A 22,299-nucleotide genomic window follows, 5' to 3' on the forward strand; every position below is an offset into this window, starting at 1 on the left:
AGCTACTGCACTTATTTCCTGGTTCTGACCAGACTCCAGAGGAGATGTGTTAATATTCTTTCCTGCAGCCATTTACAGGTGGGTGTGGTCAGGATATTTTCTGTGAGCTAAACAAAAGTGTTTTAGCTTAATATCCAGGCATGGGGGCAGGGTTCCTGGAGATGAATCCTAATGTATGTTTTAAGCTATAGGGAACCTTCCTTTAGTGATTAACTTGCTGCAGGGCGATAGAATACAAAAGTTAAAGAAACAGATCCAATATGGAGTCAGACTTGTTCTTCCCTATTACAAAAAATATATCTGATTGCCAACAGGCACATGAAAAGATACTCCACCTTGCTAATTATTAGAGAAATGCAAATCAAAACTACAATGAGGTACCACCTTGCACTGGTCAGAATGGCCATCATTAAAAAGTCTACAAATGGGAATTCCCTGGCAGTCCAGTGGTTAGGACTCTGTGTGTTTGCTTCCACTGCAGGGAGCATGGATTTGATCCCTGGTCAGGGAACTAAGATACTGCAAGCTGCACAGCATGGCCAAAAAAAAAAAAAGTCTGCAAATAACAAATGCTGGAGAGGGTGTGGAGAAAAGGGAACCCTCCTACACTGTTGTTAATGTAAATTGGTGCAGCCACTATGGAGAACAGTATGGAGGTTCCTCAAAAAACTGGAGTTATGGAACAAATGGAGTTGCCAGCGATCCCACTCCCGGGAATATATCCAGAAAAAACTATAATTCAACAAGATACATGCACCCAATGTTCATAGCAGCACTATTCACAATAGCCAAAATATGGAAGCAACCTAAATGTCCATCGACAGATGAATGGATACAGATGTGATATGGAATATCACTCACCATAAAACGAATGAAATATTGCCATTTGCGGCAACATGGTTGGACCTAGAGATTATTATACTAAGTGAAATAAGTTAGACAAAGACAAATATTATAAGATACCACTTATATGTGGAATCTAAAAAAATAATACAAATTTACAAACAGAAGCAGATTTACAGACATAGAAAAGAAACTTATGGCTACCAAAGGGGAAAGGGGAGGGAGAAAGATAAATTAGGAGTATGGGACTAATAGATACACAGTGCTATATATAAAATAGACAAACAACAATGGTTTACAGTAAAACACAGGAAACTATATTTAATATCTTGTAATAACTAATAATGGAAAAGAATCTGAAGCTGTATACCTGAAACTAACACAGTATTTTAACTCAACTACAGCTAAATTAAAAATAAATAAATAAAAATGAAAAGATGCTCGACATTATTATTCATTAGGGAAATGCAAATTAAAAACACAAAGAGATACTATTACACACCCACTAAAATAAGATAAAAAAGTCAGACTGTCCATGAAAAAATTAATTAGTCGATCTAAGAAAGAAATGGAAAATTTTATTTGAGCCAACTTGAGGATAGTAACCCGGGAAGAAGTCTTTCAGAAATCTGAGGACTGTTCTGCCTATTAAAGGTCAAAGCACAGTTATATAAGTTTTTGAGACAGAGGGCTGTACATTAAATGACATATTATTGACAGTTTGCACAATTCAGATCTACAGGTACAAAGTAGTGGGTGGCCTCTTAAGATCAGGGAATGTTATCTCCTAAGGAGTTGTGACCCTTGTTGAGATTAAGAAGGAATGTTATCTCCTAAAGAGTCCTGGTTAATGCAGAGGCACAATACCTACTAAAGGGGAGACAGGAGGCTGAAATGGCAAAGAAAAATTTTATGTTTAAATTTTTCTCATCTTGCTATAAAATATGGATTTTATTTCATCAGACAATAACAAGTATGGATGAGGATATATAGAAACTGGAAGTCTCATGTATTTCTAGTGGGAATGTAAAATCGCACAGCCACTTTGCAGTTTCTTTAAAAGTTAAACAGGAACTTACCATAGGACCTTGCAATTCCACTTCTCTACCCCAGAGAAATAAAACAATGTCCACACCAAGACTTGTAGATGAATGTTAATAGCATCCATATTCATAATAGACACCACCTGAAAACAATCCAAATGTCCATTGACTGGTGAATGGATAAATGTGTGTTATATGCACACCTTCAAGTGCTACTCAGCAATAAAAAGGAACAAACAGAAACTGTAACTCAGATTAGGACTTGAACCCACGATCCTTTTTTTTTTTTTTGCGGTACGCGGGCCTCTCACTGTTGTGGCCTCTCTCGTTGCGGAGCACAGGCTCCGGACGCGCAGGCTCAGCGGCCATGGCTCACGGGCCCAGCTGCTCCGCGGCATGTGGGATCCTCCCGGACCGGGGCAGTAACCCGTGGCCCCCGCATCGGCAGGCGGACTCTCAACCAGTGCGCAACCAGGGAAGCTCGAACCCACGATCTTTTAACTGAGATCACACACCTGGTCTCAGGACTTAATGCAGCTCAGGTTCTTGATGTCTCATTGCAGAATGAATTCAGTGAGAGACAAAGTTATAGGTAAGAAGTGGATTTATTGGACTCTGTGGTGGTGCAGTTGTTAAGAGTCTGCCTTCCAATGCAAGGGACACGGGTTCGAGCCCTGGTCTGAGAAGATCCCACATGCCGTGGAGCAACTAAGCCTGTGCACCACAACTACTGAGCCTGCGCTCTAGAGCCTGTGAGCCACAACTACTGAAGCCCTCGTGCCTAGAGTCCGTGCTCTGCAACAAGAGAAGCTACTGCAATGAGAAGCCCGTGCACAACAACGAAGAGTAGCCCCTGCTTGCTGCAACTAGAGAGAGCCTGTGCCCAGCAAAGAAGACCCAACACAGCTAAAAATAAATAAATAAGAAAAATATGAAAAAAAAAGAAGTGGATTTATTTAGAGAGAAACACACTCCACAGAGTGTTAGCCATCTCAGAAGGTGAGAGTGAAACCAGGGTATGGGGTTGTCAGTTTTTATAGGGGTAGGTCATTTCATAGGCTAATGAGTGGGAGGAATGTTCCAGCTATTTTGGGGAAGGGACGGGGATTTCCAGGAATTGGGCTCACTTTTTGACCTTTGTGTTTGGCCTTGGAACTGTCATGGCACCTGTGGGTGAGTCATTTAGATTGCTGATGTGTTACAATGAGTGTGTACTGAGGCTCAAGGTCTAGTGGAAGTTGACTCATCTGCCATCTTGGACCTATTTGGTTCTAATCAGTTTATGTGGTGTCCTCGGGCTATGTCATTCTTTTAAAGGTTGTCCCCTGCCCCTTCCTTCCTGTTTCAAAACTACAATGACATTGATAAATCTCAAAAACATGGTGCTAAATGAAACAAGCCAGACACAAAAGTCTATATAGTATATGATTCTATTTTTATGAAATTTCTAAAAAAGAGAAAACTGTGGAGACAGATATCGAAACTGAGCAGGACCCTTTGGGACCCTCCTGGGTACAAAAGCCCCTCCTTGCTTGGTCCCCTGCAATAACGTTGTGCTTTCCTTCACCACAATCCTGTGTCGGTAGATTGGCTTTGCTGTGCAAAATTTAGGTTCAATAACAACATCAGATTAGTTGTCTCATGTAGGGGTGGGAACAAATAGGTGCAAATGGGCACAAATGAACTTTTTGGGTGATTGTAATGATCACTGCACAACTGTATAAATGTAATAAAACTCATCAGACTCTAGGCTTACAATGGATTAATTGTATGGTAGGTCAATTATACCTTAATAAGGCTGTTAAAAAAACCTTTGTGGTACTTTTTGTTTACAACAATTATCTTGGTAAAAGCAGACACCCTTCCCATGACCTATAAGGTCTTGCTTTATTTGGCTTGTTTGGTTTTGCCTCCCTGCCCAATTACCTTGCTCACTGATTTCCAGCAGCGCTGTACTATCTTCTGCCTCAAGGACTTCCTACTGCTGTCCTCTGCCTGAGATACCTTTAACCTTCCACTCTAGCTGGAGAGCTATTACTAATCTTTTACATCTTAGTTTAAATGTCACTTCCTCAGAGAGATTCCCTGATAAAATCCCTTCACAGTTTAAATTAGGTCTATCATTTTCTCTTACTAGACTGCTCCTTCAAAGCATTTTTCAGTCTATAATCATGTATTTACTTGTGATGATTTAATTGCTATCTTTCCACTTGAATGTAAGCTCTAAAAGGGCAGGCACTATACCTATTTTACATATCATTTTCAGGAAGTATGCTCTAACGTTAAATTGATTCATATAAAATAAACAAGCAGGGAATTCCATGGGGGCGCAGTGGTTAAGAATCCACCTGTCGATGCAGGGGACACAGGTTCGAGCCCTGGTCCGGGAAGATCCCGCATGCCGTGGAGCAACTAAGCCTGTATGCCACAACTACCGAAGCCCTCGCGCCTGGAGGCCGTGCTCCACAACAAGAGAAGCCACCACAATGAGAAGCACATGCACCGCAATGAAGAGTAGTCCCCACTCGCGGCAACTAGAGAAAGCTCGCGCGCAGCAACGAAGATCCAACATGGCCTAAAACAAATGAATAAAATAAAAAATAATTAAAAAGCCAGTTCTTTAAAAATAAAATAAACAAGCAGATTAATTCATTTAATTACCCAGGATTACATATTTCAACTATAATATCTTGAAGGGTTCACTGCAAAGTGCACTGCTAAAATTAAAATATTTTATTGATTTTTCTTTTTACCAGTTGCAATTGGTAACATTTTCATTTTAAATTGGAGCATAGGATTTTTTTCAGGTTAAAGTTATTGCAGGCAAGCTCTATGGTATAGAGGTTTGAGTCCTCATAGTTGTGCAAATGTTTCTATATACTTTGGCAAAGATACTCCCTTAATTGGCCATGTATCTGTAGGGAGCTGAACCATTGCCAAAAGCTCATTTGAGAGGAATAATATATTCCTGAATAATATAATATTCAGGGAAGATTTCTAAAGGATATGTAGTCCTTCCAGATTATCAGATACCTGCTTACTCGTACTTGGCTATTTTGGTCCCTCCTAAAATTGCTTTTAGTGACTTATAACATCATTTAATACACAGAGCAACATTATAAGAAATGCTCCTCCTGACTTTATCACAGAAATGCAGTGTTCTATACTATCCAGCCCTTGTTTTTTTTATGAGAACCCACTGTCTTTCAGGTGCTTCAGACCTGAATATCCAGCTACCTCCTGGGCATCTCCACTTGGATGCAGAACCAGGGATGAGAGTGAAATGACTGAGTATAACGTTTACACACAGAATTCTCTTCTATTAGAGTTAGTAGGAATGACGGGCCTTTAAATTTTTAGCAGGGTATAATTTTCCCGCAATAAAATATTAGTGGGTACCCCAATATGTAAAACAGATAAAAAAGCAGCAGTGTGGAGAGGGGGTGTGCACATTTCTTTTGGAACCTTCAAGAGAAAATGGGTCCCGGGTTTTTGTCTCTCCCACCCTCGGAAAGGAGAGCCTGAGTCTCCGCCCTGCCAAGTTCCTGCATTGGAGCCGTGTGGATGAAAGGCTCTTGGTGCTGCAGCCAGGAGTCAGTGCTGTGACTCTGATGTGGGAGGGCCAACTTCAGTTCACTGGTCCACAAGACACCTCCCAGCTCCACATAAGATCAAATGGCGAAAATCTCCCAGAGATCTCCATCTCAACACCAACACCCAGCTTCACTCAACAACCAGCAAGCTACAGTGCTGGACACCCTATGCCAAACAACTAGCAAAACAGGAACACAACCCCACCCATTAGCAGAGAGGCTGCCTAAAATCATAATAAGGCCACAGACACACAAAAACACACCACCAGAGGTGGACCTGCCCACCGGAAAGACAAGATCCAGCCTCATCCACCAGAACACAGGCACTAGTCCCCTCCACCAGGAAGCCTACACAACCCACTGAACCAGCCTTAGCCACTGGGGAAAGACACCAAAAACAACGGGAACTAAGAACGTGCAGCCTGCAAAAAGGAGACCCCAAACACAGTAAGATAAGCAAAATGAGAAGACAGAAAAACACACAGCAGATGAAGGAGCAAGATAAAAACCCACCAGACCTAACAAATGAAGAGGAAATAGGCAGTCTACCTGAAAAAGAATTCAGAATAATGATGGTAAAGATGATCCAAAATCTTGGAAATAGACAAAATGCAAGAAACAGTTAACAAGGACCTAGAAGAACTAAAGAGGAAACAAACAACAATGAACAACACAATAAATGAAATTAAAAATACTCTAGAAGGGATCAATAGCAGAATAACAGAGGCAGAAGAGCGGATAAGTAACCTGGAAGATAAAATAGTGGAAATAACTACTGCAGAGCAGAATAAAGAAAAAAGAATGAAAAGAACTGAGGACAGTCTCAGAGACCTCTGGGATAACATTAAACACACCAACATTCGAATTATAGGGGTCCCAGAAGAAGAAGAGAAAAAGAAAGGGACTGAGAAAATATTTGAAGAGATTATAGTTGAAAATTTCCCTAATATGGGAAAGGAAATAATCAGTCAAGTCCAGGAAGTGCAGAGAGTCCCATACAGGATAAATCCAAGGAGAAATACGGCAAGACACATATTAATCAAACTGTCAAAAATTAAATACAAAGAAAACATATTAAAAGCAGCAAGGGAAAAACAACAAATAACTTACAAGGGAATCCCCATAACGTTAACAGCTGATCTTTCAGCAGAAACTGTGCATGCTAGAAGGGAGTGGCAGGACATCTTTAAAGTGATGAAAGGGAAAAGCCTACCACCAAGATTACTCTACCCAGCAAGGATCTCATTCAGATTCGACGGAGAAATTAAAACCTTTACAGACAATCGAAAGCTCAGAGAATTCAGCACCACCAAACCAGCTTTACAACAAATGCTAAAGGAACTTCTCTAGGCAGGAAACACAAGAGAAGGAAAAGACATACAATAACAAACCCCAAACAATTAAGAAAATGGTAATAGGAACATACATATCAATAACTACTTAAATGTAAATGGATTAAGTACTCCAACCAAAGACACAGACTGGCTGAATGGATACAAAAACAAGACCCATGTATATGCTGTCTACAAGAGACCCACTTCAGACCTAGGGATATATAGAGACTGAAAGTGAGGTGATGGAAAAGACATTCCCTGCAAATGGAAATTAAAAGAAAGCTGGAGTACCAATTCTCATATCAGACAACATAGACTTTAAAATAAACATTATTATAAGAGACAAAGAAGGACACTACATAATGATCAAGGGGTGAATCCAAGAAGAAGATATAACAATTGTAAATATTTATGCACCCAACATAGGAGCACCTCAATACATAAGGCAAATGCTAACAGCCATAGTAGGGGAAATCGACAGTAACACAATCATAGTAGGGGGCTTTAACACCCCACGTTCACCAATGGACAGATCATCCAAAATGAAAATAAGTAAGGAAACACAAGCTTTAAATGACACATTAAACAAGATGGACTTAATTGATATTTATAGGACATTTCATCTAAAAACAACAGAATACACTTTCTTCTCAAGTGCTCATGGAACATTCTCCAGCACAGATCATATCTTGGGTCACAAATATAGCCTTGGTAAATTTAAGATAATTGAAATTGTATCAAGTATCTTTTCTGACCACAACGCTATGAGACTATATATCAATTACAGGAAAAAAATCTGTAAAAAATACAGACACATGGAGGCTAAACAATACACTACTAAATAATCAAGAGATCACTGAAGAAATCAAAGAGGAAATCAAAAAATACCTACAAACAAATGACAATGAAAACATGATAACCCACATCCTATGGGATGCATCAAAAGCAGTTATAAGAGGAAAGTTTATAGCAATACAATCCTATCTCAAGAAACAAGAAACACCTCCAATAAACAACCTAACCTAACAACTAAAGCAATTAGAGAAAGAAGAACAAAAAAACCCCAAAGTTAGCAGAAGGAAAGAAATCATAAAGATCAGATCAGAAACAAATGAAAAAGAAATAAAGGAAATGATAGCAAAGATCAATAAAACTAAAAGCTGTTTCTTTGAGAAGATAAACAAAATTGATAAACCATTAGCCAGACTCATCAGTAAAAAAAAGGGAAAAGACTCATATCAACAGAATTAGAAATGAAAAAGGAGAAGAAAAAAGTGACACTGCAGAAATACAAAGGATAATGAGAGATTACTACAAGCAACTATAGGCCAATAAAATGGAGAACCTGGAAGAAATGGACAAATTCTTGGAAAAGTATGACCTTTCGAGACTTTCAGCAAGAAATAGAAAGCATAAAGAGACCAGTCACAAGCACTGAAATTGAGATTGTGATTAAAAATCTTCCAACAAACAAAGCCCAGGACCAGATGGCTTCACAGGTGAATTCTATCAAACATTTAGAGAAGAGCTAACACCTATCCTTCTCAAACTCTTCCAAAATATAGCAGAGGGAGGAACACTCCCAAACTCATTCTATGAGGCCACCATCACCCTGATACCAAAACCAGACAAAGATGTCACAAAGAAAAAAAACTACAGGCCAATATCACTGATGAACATAGAGGCAAAAATCCTCAACAAAATACTAGCAAACAGAATCCAACAGCACATTAAAGGGATCATACACCATGATCAAGTGGAGTTTATTCCAGGAATGCAAGGATTCTTCAATATATGCAAATCAATCAACGTGATACACCATATTAACAAACTGAAGGAGAAAAACCATATGATCATCTCAATAGATGCAGAGAAAGCTTTTGACAAAATTCAACACCCATTTATGATAAAAACCCTGCAGAAAGTACACATAGAGGGAACTTTCCTCAACATAATAAAGGCTATATATGACAAACCCACAGCCAACATTGTCCTCAATGGTGAAAAACTGAAACCATTTCTACTAAGATCAGGAGCAAGACAAGGTTGCCCACTCTCACCACTCTTATTCAACATAGTTTTGGAAGTTTTAGCCACAGCATTCAGAGAAGAAAAGGAAATAAAAGGAATCCAAATCGGAAAAGAAGAAGTAAAGCTGTCACTGTTTTCAGATGACATGATACTATACATAGAGAAACCTAAAGATGCTACCAGAAAACTACTAGAGGTAATCAATGAATTTGGTAAACTTGCAGGATACAAAATTAATGCACAGAAATCTCTCGCATCCCTATACACTAATGATGAAAAATCTGAAAGTGAAATCAAGAATACACTCCCATTTACCATTGCAACAAAAAGAATAAAATATCTAGGAATAAACCTACCTAAGGGGACAAAAGACCTGTATGCAGATAATTATAAGGCACTGATGAAAGAAATTAAAGATGACACAAATAGATGGAGAGATATACCATGTTCTTGGATTGGAAGAATCAACATTGTGAAAATGATTCTACTACCCAAAGCAATCTACAGATTCAATGCAATCCCTATCAAACTACCACTGGCATTTTTCACAGAACTAGAACAAAAAATTTCACAATTTGTATGGAAACACAAAAGACCCCGAATAGCCAAAGCAATCTTGAGAACGAAAAATGGAGCTGGAGGAATCAGGCTCCCTGACTTCAGACTATACTACAAAGCTATAGTAATCAATACAGTATGGTACTGGTACAAACACAGAAATATAGATCAATGGAACAGGATAGAAAACCCAGAGATAAACCCACGCACATATGGTCAACTTATCTTTGATAAAGGAGGCAGGAATGTACAGTGCAGAAAGGACAGCCTCTTCAATAAGTGGTGCTGGGAAAACTGGACAGGTACATGTAAAAGTATGAGATTAGATCACTCCCTAACACCATACACAAAAATAAGCTCAAAATGTGTTAAAGACCTAAATGTAAGGCCGGAAACTATCAAACTCTTAGAGGAAAACATAGGCAGAACACTCTATGACATAAATCACAGCAAGATCCTTTTTGACCCACCTCCTAGAGAAACGGAAATAAAAACAAAAATAAACAAATGGGACCTAATGAAACTTCAAAGCTTTTGAACAGCAAAGGAAACCATAAACAAGACCAAAAGACAACCCTCAGAATGGGAGAAAATATTTGCAAATGAAGCAACCGACAAAGGATTAATCTCCAAAATTTATAAGCAGCTCAGACAGCTCAATAACAAAAAAAGAAACAACCTAATCCAAAAATGGGCAGAAGACCTAAATAGACATTTCTCCAAAGAAGATATACAGACTGCCAACAAACACATGAATGAATGCTCAACATCATTAATCATTAGATAAATGCATATCAAAACTACAATGAGGTATCATCCCACACCAGTCAGAATGGCCATCATCAAAAAATCTAGAAACAATAAATGTTAGAGAGGGTGTGGAGAAAAGGGAACCCTCTTGCACTGCTGGTGGGAATGTGAATTGGTTCAGCCACTATGGAGAACAGTATGGAGGTTCCTTAAAAAACTACAAATAGAACTACCATATGACTGAGCAATCCCACTACTGGGCATATACCCTTGAGAAAACCATAATTCAAAAAGAGTCATGTGCCAAAATGTTCATTGCAGCTCTATTTACAATAGCCAGGAGATGGAAGCAACCTAAGTGTCCATCATCGGATGAATGGATAAAGAAGATGTGGCACATATACACAATGGAATATTACTCAGCCATAGAAAGAAATGAAATTGAGTTATTTGTAGTGAGGTGGATGGCCCTAGAGTCTGTCATATAGAGTGTAGTAAGTCAGAAAGAGAAAGACAAATACTGTATGCTAACACATATATATGGAATCTAAGGGGAAAAAATGTCATGAAGAACCTAGGGGTAAGACAGAAATAAAGACACAGACCTACTAGAGAATGGACTTGAGGATATGGGGAGGGGGAACGGTAAGCTGTGACAAAGTGAGAGAGTGGCATGGACATATATACACTACCAAACGTAAAATAGATAGGTAGTGGAAAGCAGCCGCATAGCACAGGGAGATCAGCTCAGGGCTTTGTGACCACCTAGAGGGGTGGGATAGGGAGGGTGGGAGGGAGGGAGACGCAATAGGGAAGAGATATGGTAACATATGTATATGTATAACTGATTCACTTTGTTATACAGCAGAAACTAACACACCATTGTAAAGCAATTATAGTCCAATAAAGATGTTAAAAAAATAATGATAAAAAGCAGCAGTGTGGGTTGGGTTGAGGAGAAGCCATGCTTTAGTTTCTTCCTCCCACTCAATTATCTTTGATTCCCTGAAGTAGATAACAGCGAAGTTAAAAACCACTGATGTAGTCCAATCCCTTCATTGTGTGACCCCCACTGAAAAACAGGCATACGATTCATTTAATTGAATGTAAACATAGTAAATGACTTCTCAGAAAGCTCTATGGGAAAATTTCCTCACATACTTAGCAGACATTAATACAGTCTACAGTGACAGGAGGCTGCCCAAGATTAGCAGTATGTGAGTTGGATCCGTCAATGCTGCATGAGGATTCACCAAATGTGCTCTGGCTTGTTTATTAATCCTGTCTCCCGAAGGGTGGCTTTTTTTTTTTTCCCAAAGATGTGACTTTTTAATATTTCACCCCAAATATTCCTTTCTTTTCTTTTTTTTTTGAATTTTTATTTTATATTGGAGCATAGTTGATTAATAATGTTGTGTTAGTTTCAGGTGTACGGCAAATGATTCAGTTATAAATATATATGTATCTATTCATTCTCAAGTTCTTTTCCCATTTAGGTTATTGCAGAATATTGAGCAGCATTCCCTGTGCTATACAGTAGGTCCTTGTTGGTTATCTATTTTAAATATAGTAGTGTGGCTTTTGAAGTCTTCTCTAAAAATTGAGTCACAAGGGGGAGCTCTTTGTTAATGTATTCATGTTTTGGGTGGGACTTCTCAAAGTTTCCCACCGAAGTATAATATTAATACTTTAATATTACTAAGTCTGGGCAGCCCTGGGCACTGAGCACAATACTTCTGTGAGGTTTGGGAGAGAAGGAACATGTGGCAGCAAAGCCCTCACATGGCCCAATTTCTTTGAAGTCCCCTGATTTATCTCAAAAAATAATGCAAATACTGTATTCTGTTCCATAAATTGTCCACATTTATTTTAATACTAAAACAGTGTTTTACATTATTTGGCACTTAAATTATTAATATCCCACATTTTTCTCTATCCCACTATATTCCTTGAAAAAATTAATGCTTCTAAAATGTGTGCTGTTCTAACTAAGGTCACTTGTGCTCTCCAACTCAGTAAATCCAACAATCAAATCGCCTATGTACTCCTATTTTCCTCCATCCTGGTTGCCTTTGATACAGTTGATCTTGCTCACCTTCTGAAGTACTCTTTTCTCCGGTTCCCTGAGACATAGCATTTATCTCCTCTGCTGGACTCTGCTCTGAGCCCTAGTCTCTTCCCTTCTCTCTTTTCTGTTTCTCCTTTTCCCCTCTCTCATTTTTCCCTTTCTTTTTAAAAATTAATAAATAAATTAATTAATTAACTTTTGGCTGCACGCAGGCTTTCTCTAGTTGCGGAGAGCGGGAGGCTACTCTTTGGTGCGGTGCGCGGGCTTCTCATTGCGGTGGCTTCTCTTGTTGTAGAGCACGTGCTCACACGCGGGCTTCAGTAGTTGTGGGACGTGGGCTCTAGAGCGCAGGCTCAGTAGTTGTGGCTCAAGGGCTTAGTTGCTCCACGGCATGTGGGATCTTCCCGGACCAGAGATTGAACCCGTGTCCCCTGCACTGGCCGGCGGATTCTCAACCACTGTGCCACCAGGGAAGTCCCCCTTCTCTCCTCTTCTATTTAACTCTCCGTAGGTTATTTTATTCAATGTTTTGGCTTCAAATACTTTTTACAAGCTAATGCATTCCAATTTTCATCACAACCCTGATTTCTCCCCTGAGCTGTGGACTCCTGTATCGAACTATTTATGTGATATTTTCACTGGTATTTGTAACAGCTGCTCAAACCTCATGTGTCTAAAACAACTCCACCATGCCTCACTTTGAGGCTTTTTTCATTCATTGTGCTGCATGCTCAGTGGGCATTTCCACTGAGTCTTCAGTTGGCGGAGGGGGGCGCGGATTTCCTCTACTCCTTTAGGTTCTCTTGGCTGCTCTGAGTATTAAACTGACATGAGACAGATTAACAGAAGAAAATCAAACAAAAATTTAATAACATATACATGGGAGAGACCCAGGAAAACTGAGTAACTCACCAAAATGGCCGAAGACCTCACATTAAATACCATCTTCAGCTGAAGACCAAACAGGATATTGGGGTAGTAGTTTGGTACTTTAAAGGGGAGGAAGGCAATTCACATGGAGATGAAAAAGAAAATGTTTGGAAAACAGGTGTTTGCTGGGCCATACAGAGACAATGGGACACAGAGTGAGCTCTGATCTCTAGGTCCTGCCAAGTCTCCCCCAGCACACCTAGCCCATATTTTTTGTAGACATCTCTGGTAATAGCACTATTCCAGGAACAGACCCTTTATCTATTCTTTATGCAACTAAGGGGGAGGTAAAAAGACTTCCTGAGACTTCTGCTTTCTTAAAAATAATCCTCATGCCAAAGAGATACATTTTGGGGTGGCAAATTTTGCTTCCCTACAATAATTTTATCATGCTTAATCTCTTCTTCTGAAAGTCCTGTTATTCAGATGTTAAATTTCCTAGATGGGTCCTTAAATTTTCTTTGCTTTGGTATTGTCCATCATTTTATTTTTTGGTCCCACTTTCTGTGAGAATTCCTGAACTTTATCTTCTATTCATTTTTTTTTTGGATTTCTACAAGCTCCTTCTTGTTCTATTGCTCCTCTTACAATAATATTCTGTTCTTGTTTTATGGGCCCAACACTATCTTTTTTCTCTCAGAGGACATGAATTATAATTCTTTTTTTGTTTGTTTGTTTGTTTTGGGCTGTGCCATGCAGCTTGCGGGATATTAGTTCGCTGACCAGGGATTGAACCCACGCCCTCAGCAGTGAGAGCACCGAGTGCTAACCACTGGATTATAATTCTTTTGACGTTAATTCCCTGAATTTCCTGAATTATAATTCTTTGGATGTTAATTCACGCATTATTTTTATTCCTCCAACTTCTTTTCTTCTGTGTTTGTTTTGGTCCCTGCCTTCTGTATGAGATGATTTCCTGAAACACATGTTGACCCTTGTCTTTTTGTTCACATTTCAGAGCACAGTACCAAACTGTTGATTTGTGACTTTGTGTGCTTGTGCAGGACTTTTCTGCCAGTGGGATTGATCATGATGTAATCAGGCTGGGATTTTAGGCTCTCCACTTTTTTTGCTGGGGTCCCCTAAAAGTTAGAATCCAGAAATTTTTCTCTAGAGCCATTCAGATTTTCCAGAGAAGTGCCGCTCTTATGCCTGGATGCAGGGCAGGGAGAAGGGATCTGGGGCTCATCCTTCAGAATGGAGACTTTAACTCTCCTTGTTTTATCTACTTGCCCCATCCCTGCCCTTTGCCATGCTGGATGCCTCTAGATCCTGAGCTTTCCTAAGGTTCTGTGGCCTTTTATGACATTTATGTCTATGTTAATTTAGGCTGTAAACTTTCTCTACTGTTAGCCAGTTACTTAGCTTCCATATGCTTTTTATCTATTGAAAATGTGATGACATTGCCCATCTGTTGTTGTCTTTTTTCCCCCTTTACTGTTGTTTTAAAGAGATGAAATAAAAATAATCACATGTTCTATCTGCTATGTTTAACCAGAAGTTTTAATAAGACTTATTTTTATACAACATACTAGAAAATACTTCAGAATGCATATTTCTTTTCTTGAGGGATAGTCTACTTAGTTTAACCAAGATGCCTTTGAATAGTGGAGAAGATAATTCTGAATATGGAAAAATACTTCTAGTTATGAATGAAAATTATTTCTCTGGAAGAGTCAAGCTGAGTAAATGTTGATCTTAATCTGGAACTTGGATAGAAGGCATTATGTGTGAGTAGTGGTAAGAAATGTTGACCTAAAGCAAATAGACTGCTAGATAGATGAGTTTATTGGGGTCAGCAGAAAATGGCAATTCCAGGTCTGCAACCATGGCGAGCCATATGAAAGTTCCCACATGGCAAGGGAAGGAGAACACTTTTATAGTGGGGAAAAGGAAGCTGGGAGGGTGATAGTAAAAAAAGAGTCCATGGCTTTTCATTGACTGAGTCCTTACCAGGAAAGAAGAGGAGTCTTTCTTCTTCCTGTTGGGCTCTGCTAAGGACAAGAGAGCTCCCCTTCCTGGTTTTCCAACTCTACTTAATTGAGGTTTCTATCTATTAATTTTTTCTTTTTACAGAAACATATGCAGAAGAGAAGGAAATTGGATGTGGACTCAAGTTCCAAAGTGGACTCTGGAGAACTGTCTCAATTACAGAGGTGTCAGGTAGTCAGATGACTACCATTCAGGAAGTTTGCCACCGTACTGCGGCTCTCTAACCATCAGAAAATGCTTTACTTCTGGAGAGGACTGATTTGAGCAACTTTGTGCAAAAGCATTCAGAGGAGGGCTGAGCACCAATTAGAGGGGAAGTAACTATGTACAATTTGGATGAGGGACAAAAATTCAGTTCCATCCATCCATCTATCCATCCATCCTCCTATCCATCTTCAGTTGTTTGGTTGCTTGATTAATTCAACATGTATTTATTGAACCCTTATTTTGTACCAGATTTGAGCTAGGTGCTGGGGAAATAATGGAGGCCAAAACAGATATGGTCTCTGTCTTTCTGGCACTTACACTCTAATGGATATGATAAAGGTTAATTAACTAATGGTTATAAATGTGTAATTACAAATTGTGAGAAGGGTTCTGAAGCAAAGGCACACAATACTATAAGAAAAAATAATAGGAGACTTGACCTAACCTGGGGAACAGGGCATCTCCCCTGATGAACAGGTGTTTCAGTTGAGCTATGAAAGAGGAAGAGGAATTATAGAGGTGGAGAACAGGGATATGAGGGGCAAGTGGATGTATATTTCCAATTCTGTGTCCAGGTTGATGGGTTGAAATCACCATGGTGGGGGTGTTTATACTGTGAGAATCTACAAACACTACACTTTCTTTAGACATTTGCCAGCATCCCCTTGGGAGAAGGGGAAGGTGATGTATGCACTAATCACCTACTAGGACTCAGACACTATATATATATATCTAGGAATATAGCTTAGGTAGCTTTATTCCTAGATATTTTATTCTTTTATTCATTTCTTTTTCATTTATTTCTGATCTGATTTTTATGATTTCTTTCCTTCTGCTAACTTTGGGGTTTTCTTGTTCTTCTTTCTCTAATTGCTTTAGGTGAGAGGTTAGATTGTTTATTCGAGATGTTTCCTGTTTCTTAAGGTAGGATTGTATTGCTATAAACTTGCCTCTTAGAACTGCTTTTGCTGCATACCATAGGTTTTGGGTCGTCATGTCTCCATTGTCATTTGTTTCTAGGTATTTTTTAATTTCCTCTTTGATTTCTTCAGTGATCATTTCGTTATTAAGTAGTGTATTGTTTAGCCTCCATGTGTTTGTATTTTTTACAGATTTTTTCCTGTAATTGATATCTAGTCTCATAGCGTTGTGGTCAGAAAAGATACCTGATACAATTTCAATTTTCTTAAATTTACCAAGGCTTGATTTGTGACCCAAGATATGATCTATCCTCGTGATTGTTCCATGAGCACTTGAGAAAAATGTGTATTCTGTTGTTCTTGGATGGAATGTCCTATAAATATCAATTAAGTCCATCTTGTTTAATGTATCATTTAAAGCTTGTGTTTTCCTTATTTATTTTCATTTTGGATGATCTGTCCATTGGTGAACGTGGGGTGTTAAAGTCCCCTACTATGAATGTGTTACTGTCGATTTCCCCTTTTATGGCTGTTAGTATTTGCCTTATGTATTCAGATGCTCTTATGTTGGGTGCATAATTATTTACAATTTTATATCTTCTTCTTGGATCGATCCCTTGATCATTATGTAGTGTCCTTCTTTGTCTCTTCTAATAGTGTTTATTTTAGTCTATTTTGTCTGATATGAGAATTGCTACTCCAGTTTTCTTTTGGTTTTCATTTGCATGAAATATCTTTTTCCATCCCCTTACTTTCAGTCTGTATGTGTCTGTAGCTCTGAAGTGGGTCTCTTGTAGACAGCAAATATATGGGTTTTGTTTTTGTATCCATTCAACCAATCTGTGTCTTTTGGTGGGAGCATTTAGTCCATTTACATTTAAGGTAATTATCGATATGTATGTTCCTATTCTCATTTTCTTAATTGTTTTGGGTTCGTTATTGTAGGTCTTTTCCTTCTCTTGTGTTTCCTGCCTAGAGAAGTTCCTTTAGCAGTTGTTTTAAAGCTAGTTTGGTGATGCTGAACTCTCTCAGCTTTTGCTTGTCTGTAAAGGTTTTAATTTCTCCATCAAATCTGAATGAAATCCTTGCTGGGTAGAGTAATCTTAGTGGCAGGTTTTTCTCCTTCATCACTTTAAATATGTCCTGCCAGTCCCTTCTGCCTTGCAGAGCTTCTGCTGAAAGATCAGCTGTTAATCTTATGGGGATTCCCTTGTGTGTTATTTGTTGTTTTTCCCTTGCTGCTTTTAATATGTTTTCTTTGTATTTAATTTTGACAGTTTAATATGTGTCTTGGCATATTTCACCTTGGATTTATCCTGTATGGGACTCTCTGTGCTTCCTGGACTTGATTAACTATTTGTCCCATATTAGGGAAGTTTTCAACTATAATCTCTTCAAATATTTTCTCAGTCCCTTTCTTTTTCTCGAACCCCTATAATTCGAATGTTGGTGCGTTTAATGTTGTCCCAGAGGTCTCTGAGACTGTCCTCAGTTCTTTTCATTCTTTTTTCTTTATTCTGCACTGCAGTAGTTATTTCCACTATTTTATCTTCCAGGTCACTTATCCGTTCTTCTGCCTCAGTTATTCTGCTATTGATGCCATCTAGAGTATTTTTAATTTCATTTATTGTGTTGTTCATCATTGTTTGTTTCCTCTTTAGTTCTTCTAGGTCCTTGTTAAATGTTTCTTGCATTTTGTCTATTCTATTTCCAAGATTTTGAATCATCTTTACTGTCATTATTCTGAATTCTTTTTCAGGTAAACTGCCTATTTCCTCTTCATTTGTTAAGTCTGGTGGGTTTTTATCTTGCTCCTTCATCTGCTGTGTGTTTTTCTGTCTTCTCATTTTGCCTATCTTACTGTGTTTGGGGTCTCCTTTTTGTAGGCTGCAGGTTCGTATTCCTGTTGTTTTTGGTGTCTTTCCCCAGTGGCTAAGGTTGGTTCAGTGGGTTGTGTAGGCTTCCTGGTGGAGGGGACTAGTGCCTGTGTTCTGGTGGATGAGGCTGGATCTTGTCTTTCCGGTGGGCAGGTCCACGTCTGGTGGTGTGTTTTGGGGTGTCTGTGGACTTATCATGATTTTAGGCAGCCACTCTGCTAATGGGTGGGGTTGTGTTCCTGTCTTGCTAGTTGTTTGGCATAGGGTGTCCAGCACTGTAGCTTGCTGGTCGTTGAGTGAAGCTGGGTGCTGGTGTTGAGATGGAGATCTCTGGGAGATTTTCGCCATTTGATCTTATGTGGAGCTGGGAGGTGTCTTGTGGACCAGTGTCCTGAAGTTGGCTCTCCCACCTTAGAGGCACAGCACTGACTCCTGGCTGCAGCACCAAGAGCCTTTCATGCACACGGCTCAGAATAAAAGGGAGAAAAAGTAGAAAGAAAGAATTATTAGAAGTAGAAAGAAAAAAGAAAGAAAGGAGGGAAGGAGGGAGGGAGACAGGGAGGGAGGGAGGAAGGAAGGAAAAAAGAAAGAAAGAAGATAAAGTAAAATAAAATAAAGTAAGATAAAATATAATAAAGTTATTAAAATAAAAAATAATTAAGAGAAAAGAAAAAAATTTAAAAAAACAAAACAACAACAACAAAAAAAACGGACGGATACAACCCTAGGACAAATGGTGGAAGCAAAGCTATACAGACAAAATCTCACACAGAAGCACACAAATACACAGTCACAAAAAGAGGAAAAGGGGAAAAAAATCATAAATCTTGCTCTCAAAGTCCACCTCCTTAATTTGGGATGATTCGTTGTGTATTCATGTATTCCACAGATGCAGTGTACATCAAGTTGATTGTGGAGCTTTAATCCGCTGCTTCTGAGGCTGCTGGGAGAGATTTCCCTTTCTCTTCTTTGTTCTCACAGCTCCCAGGGGCTCAGCTTTGGCTTTGGCCCCGCCTCTGCGTGTAGGTCACCGGAGGGCGTCTGTTCTTCGCTCAGACAGGACGGGGTTAAAGGAGCCGCTGATTCGGGGGCTCTGGCTCACTCAGACCAGGGGGAGGGAGGGGCACGGAGTGCAGGGCGAGCCTGCGGCGGCAGACGCGGGCGTGACGTTGCACCAGCCTGAGGCGCGCTGTGCGTTCTCCATGGGGAGTTGTCCGTGGATCACAGGACCCTGGCAGTGGCGGGCTGAACAGGCTCGCCGGAAGGGAGGTGTGGATAGTGACCTGTGCTGGCACACAGGCTTCTTGGTGGCGGCAGCAGCAGCCTTAGCGTCTCATTCCCGTCTCTGGAGTCCGCACTTTTAGCCGCGGCTCGCGCCCGTCTCTGGAGCTCCTTTAAGCAGCGCTCTTAATCCCCTCTCCTCGCGCAGCAGGAAACAAAGAGGGAAGAAAAAGTCTCTTGCCTCTTCGGCAGCTCCAGACTTTTCCCCGGACTCCCTCCCGGCTAGCAGTGGCGCACTAACCCCCTGCAGGCTGTGTTCACGCCGCCAACGCCAGTCCTCTCCCGGCGCTCCGACTGAAGCCCGAGCCTCAACTCCAGGCCCCGCCTGCCCCGGCGGGTGAGCAGACAAGCCTCTTGGGCTGGTGAGTGCCGGTCGGCCGTGATCCTGTGTGTGGGAATCTCTCCTCTTTGCCCTCCGCACCCCTGTTGCTGCGCTCTCCTTCGCGGCTCCGAAGCTTTCCCCCTTCGCCACCCGCAGTCTCCGCCCGCGAAGGGGCTTCCTAGTGCGTGGAAAGCTTTCCTTCTTCACAGCTCCCTCCCACTGGTGCACGTCCCGTCCCAATTCTTTTGTCTCTGTTGTTTCTTTTTTCTTTTGCCCTACCCAGGTATGTGGGGGGGTTCTTGCCTTTTGGGAGGTCTGAGGTCTTCTGCCAGCGTTAAGTAGGTGTTCTGTAGGAGTTGTTCCACGTGTAGTTGTATTTCTGGTGTATCTGTGGGGAGGAAGGTGATCTCCGCGTCTTACCCTTCCGCCATCTTCCCGAAAGCCCAATAATAATATTTCTAAATGTTACAGGATTATGAATCATCCTTGGGACCTGTGTTTCACTCTCAACCGAGGAGAGACTCCTCGCCGCCCCTTCTGAGGGAGACTGTTTCAGCATCAGCTGCAACCATGACCATTTTAAAGGCCCAAGTCAGAGCCCTAGCTGGATTTTCCAACCTCTCCCATTGAACTGCAGCACAACAGGTCAGTCACTTGATTGGTCGTTCCTTCCCTGTGTGTGAGATCTGATCAGAAATACTTGATCGGGAATGGTCAGACTAGAGCTGGGCTGAGTTTCTTAAAGCAGATCCCAGTATTTCCACTATCAGGATTTGAGGATTCCTGAAATTAAATTCCATGTACACTGTTGTGAGAATGTATGAGGTGGAGGATGTTTTATTTGCTGTTATGTGAATTTTCAGATAATGAGGTAACTCCCATTCGTACAGAGTTGCAATTATAATTAAAATTTGGTTCAATAAGAGACAAAGCAAACACTTTCATAATCTGTTTCATTTCTCAAGTTGACATATTTTTCTTTTTTATAAATTTATTTATTTATTTTTGGCTACGTCAGGTCTTTGTTGCTGCACGCAGGCTTTCTCTAGTTGCGGCGTGCGGGCTTCTCATTGCGGTGGCTTCTCTTGCTGTGGAGCATGGGCTGTAGGCACGCGGGCTTCAGTAGTTGTGGCACACGGACTCAGTAGTTGTGGCTCATGGACTCTAGAGCACAGGCTCAGTAGTTGTGGCACACAGATTAAGTTGCTCTGCGGTATGTGGGATGTTCCCGGACCAGGGATCGAACCTGTGTCCCCTGCATTGGCAGGCGATTCCCAACCACTGTGCCACCAGGGAAGCCCCTCAAGTTGATATCTTGATAAAACCTGATATTTCCCCAACTATTTACCATGAAAATATGATTCCCAGTTAAAATGATTCCTACGCAGTAGCCTTTTCCTGGTATCACTTGTTCTTTGAGAACTGGGACAATGTTTAGAAGTACATTCAAGGTGTAGAGGAAGGAAAACAGCAGGAAGACAAAGGCTTCCTGAAGGAGGAGGTGTCCACCTTTGGGCTTCGTCAACAAGCAAACTGAGGTGGCAAGAGGCAAATAGAGGAGTTGCTTCCCAAGGCAAGTAGCGAGGCAGCCTGGGCTTTAGTGTTACCTCTATGTGGGTTCAAATCCCTGTTCTGCCTCTACTTGCTGTGTGAATCAGGGCAAATTACTTAACTTCTGTGAGTCTTTGATTTCTCACCTAAAGATCACTACATGGAAAAAGATAGCAACACTAAAAATAATGAGGTAATAAAGACATCTAAGTTTTGTTTTCTCCTTCAAGAACTTGGGTATAGATAGCTTAAATATGATACGTGTATGGCTGTTAGCCAGAACTGGTGTCATCTTGGGCCCTTACAATTTCTCCTGTCCTTTCACTGACCCTACCCAGGACTGTACTGTGCAGTGAATCACTTCTCTGTTGTCAAGGGCTTTGTAGTTAATAGATATTGTTTAATAATCACTAGGACCAGGTGGCCTCTATGCTCCGTTAGTCCCCAAACAATAATGAAAACCTTCCCTGACATATTCTGGTGCTCATGAGACTAGTTAGCCTGTTCATAAATCTTAGCTTAGGAATGCATGTCCCTTATCTAAGCACGTAACCCCCAAACACTAGGTAAACTATAAAATTGTTCCAAAGGCCCCTTGGTGGTGTGGAGTGCAGCTGTGAATGCTTCCGGATCGTTGTCTGCCTGATTCAGATCCCACCCTGTGAGTAAGTTACCCCATAATAAACTGATCCATTGATTATACGGAGCCACCTGCCGTATTTTTCAGTCTCAAGATGCCTTCTCAGTTTGGTGGGCACTGTTTCCTCCATCCTCCAGCAACACTGCTCCTGTTGGACAGCTTTAGCTCGTTTTGAAGATTTGGAATTAGGTGCTTCTCTGACTGGGGGTTGTTGCCAATAAAAACCTAGAGACACATCAACAAGTTATATCAGGAGGTCCACTCTTTTTATTATTATTATTATTTTTTAACATCTTCATTAGAGTATAATTGCTTTACAGTGATGTGTCAGTTTCTGCTGTATAACAAAGTGAATCAGT

General features: G+C 40.5%; 1 long non-coding RNA gene across 2 annotated transcripts in view; it reads left to right on the forward strand.

Moving 5' to 3' along the window:
- Positions 1-19,326: 19,326 nt before the first annotated feature.
- LOC307184679 overlaps positions 19,327-22,299 on the forward strand; it is a 554,503-nt gene continuing 551,530 nt past the window's right edge. For both annotated transcript variants that reach the window (XR_013827789.1, XR_013827790.1), the window contains exons 1-2: positions 19,327-19,789; positions 20,221-20,394. This is a non-coding gene — a long non-coding RNA (uncharacterized lncRNA). The remainder of the gene's footprint in view (positions 19,790-20,220; positions 20,395-22,299) is intronic.

The sequence above is a fragment of the Stenella coeruleoalba genome (assembly GCF_951394435.1).
Source record: "Stenella coeruleoalba genome assembly, chromosome: 1".
In the NCBI taxonomy this organism is placed as follows: Eukaryota; Metazoa; Chordata; class Mammalia; order Artiodactyla; family Delphinidae; genus Stenella; species Stenella coeruleoalba.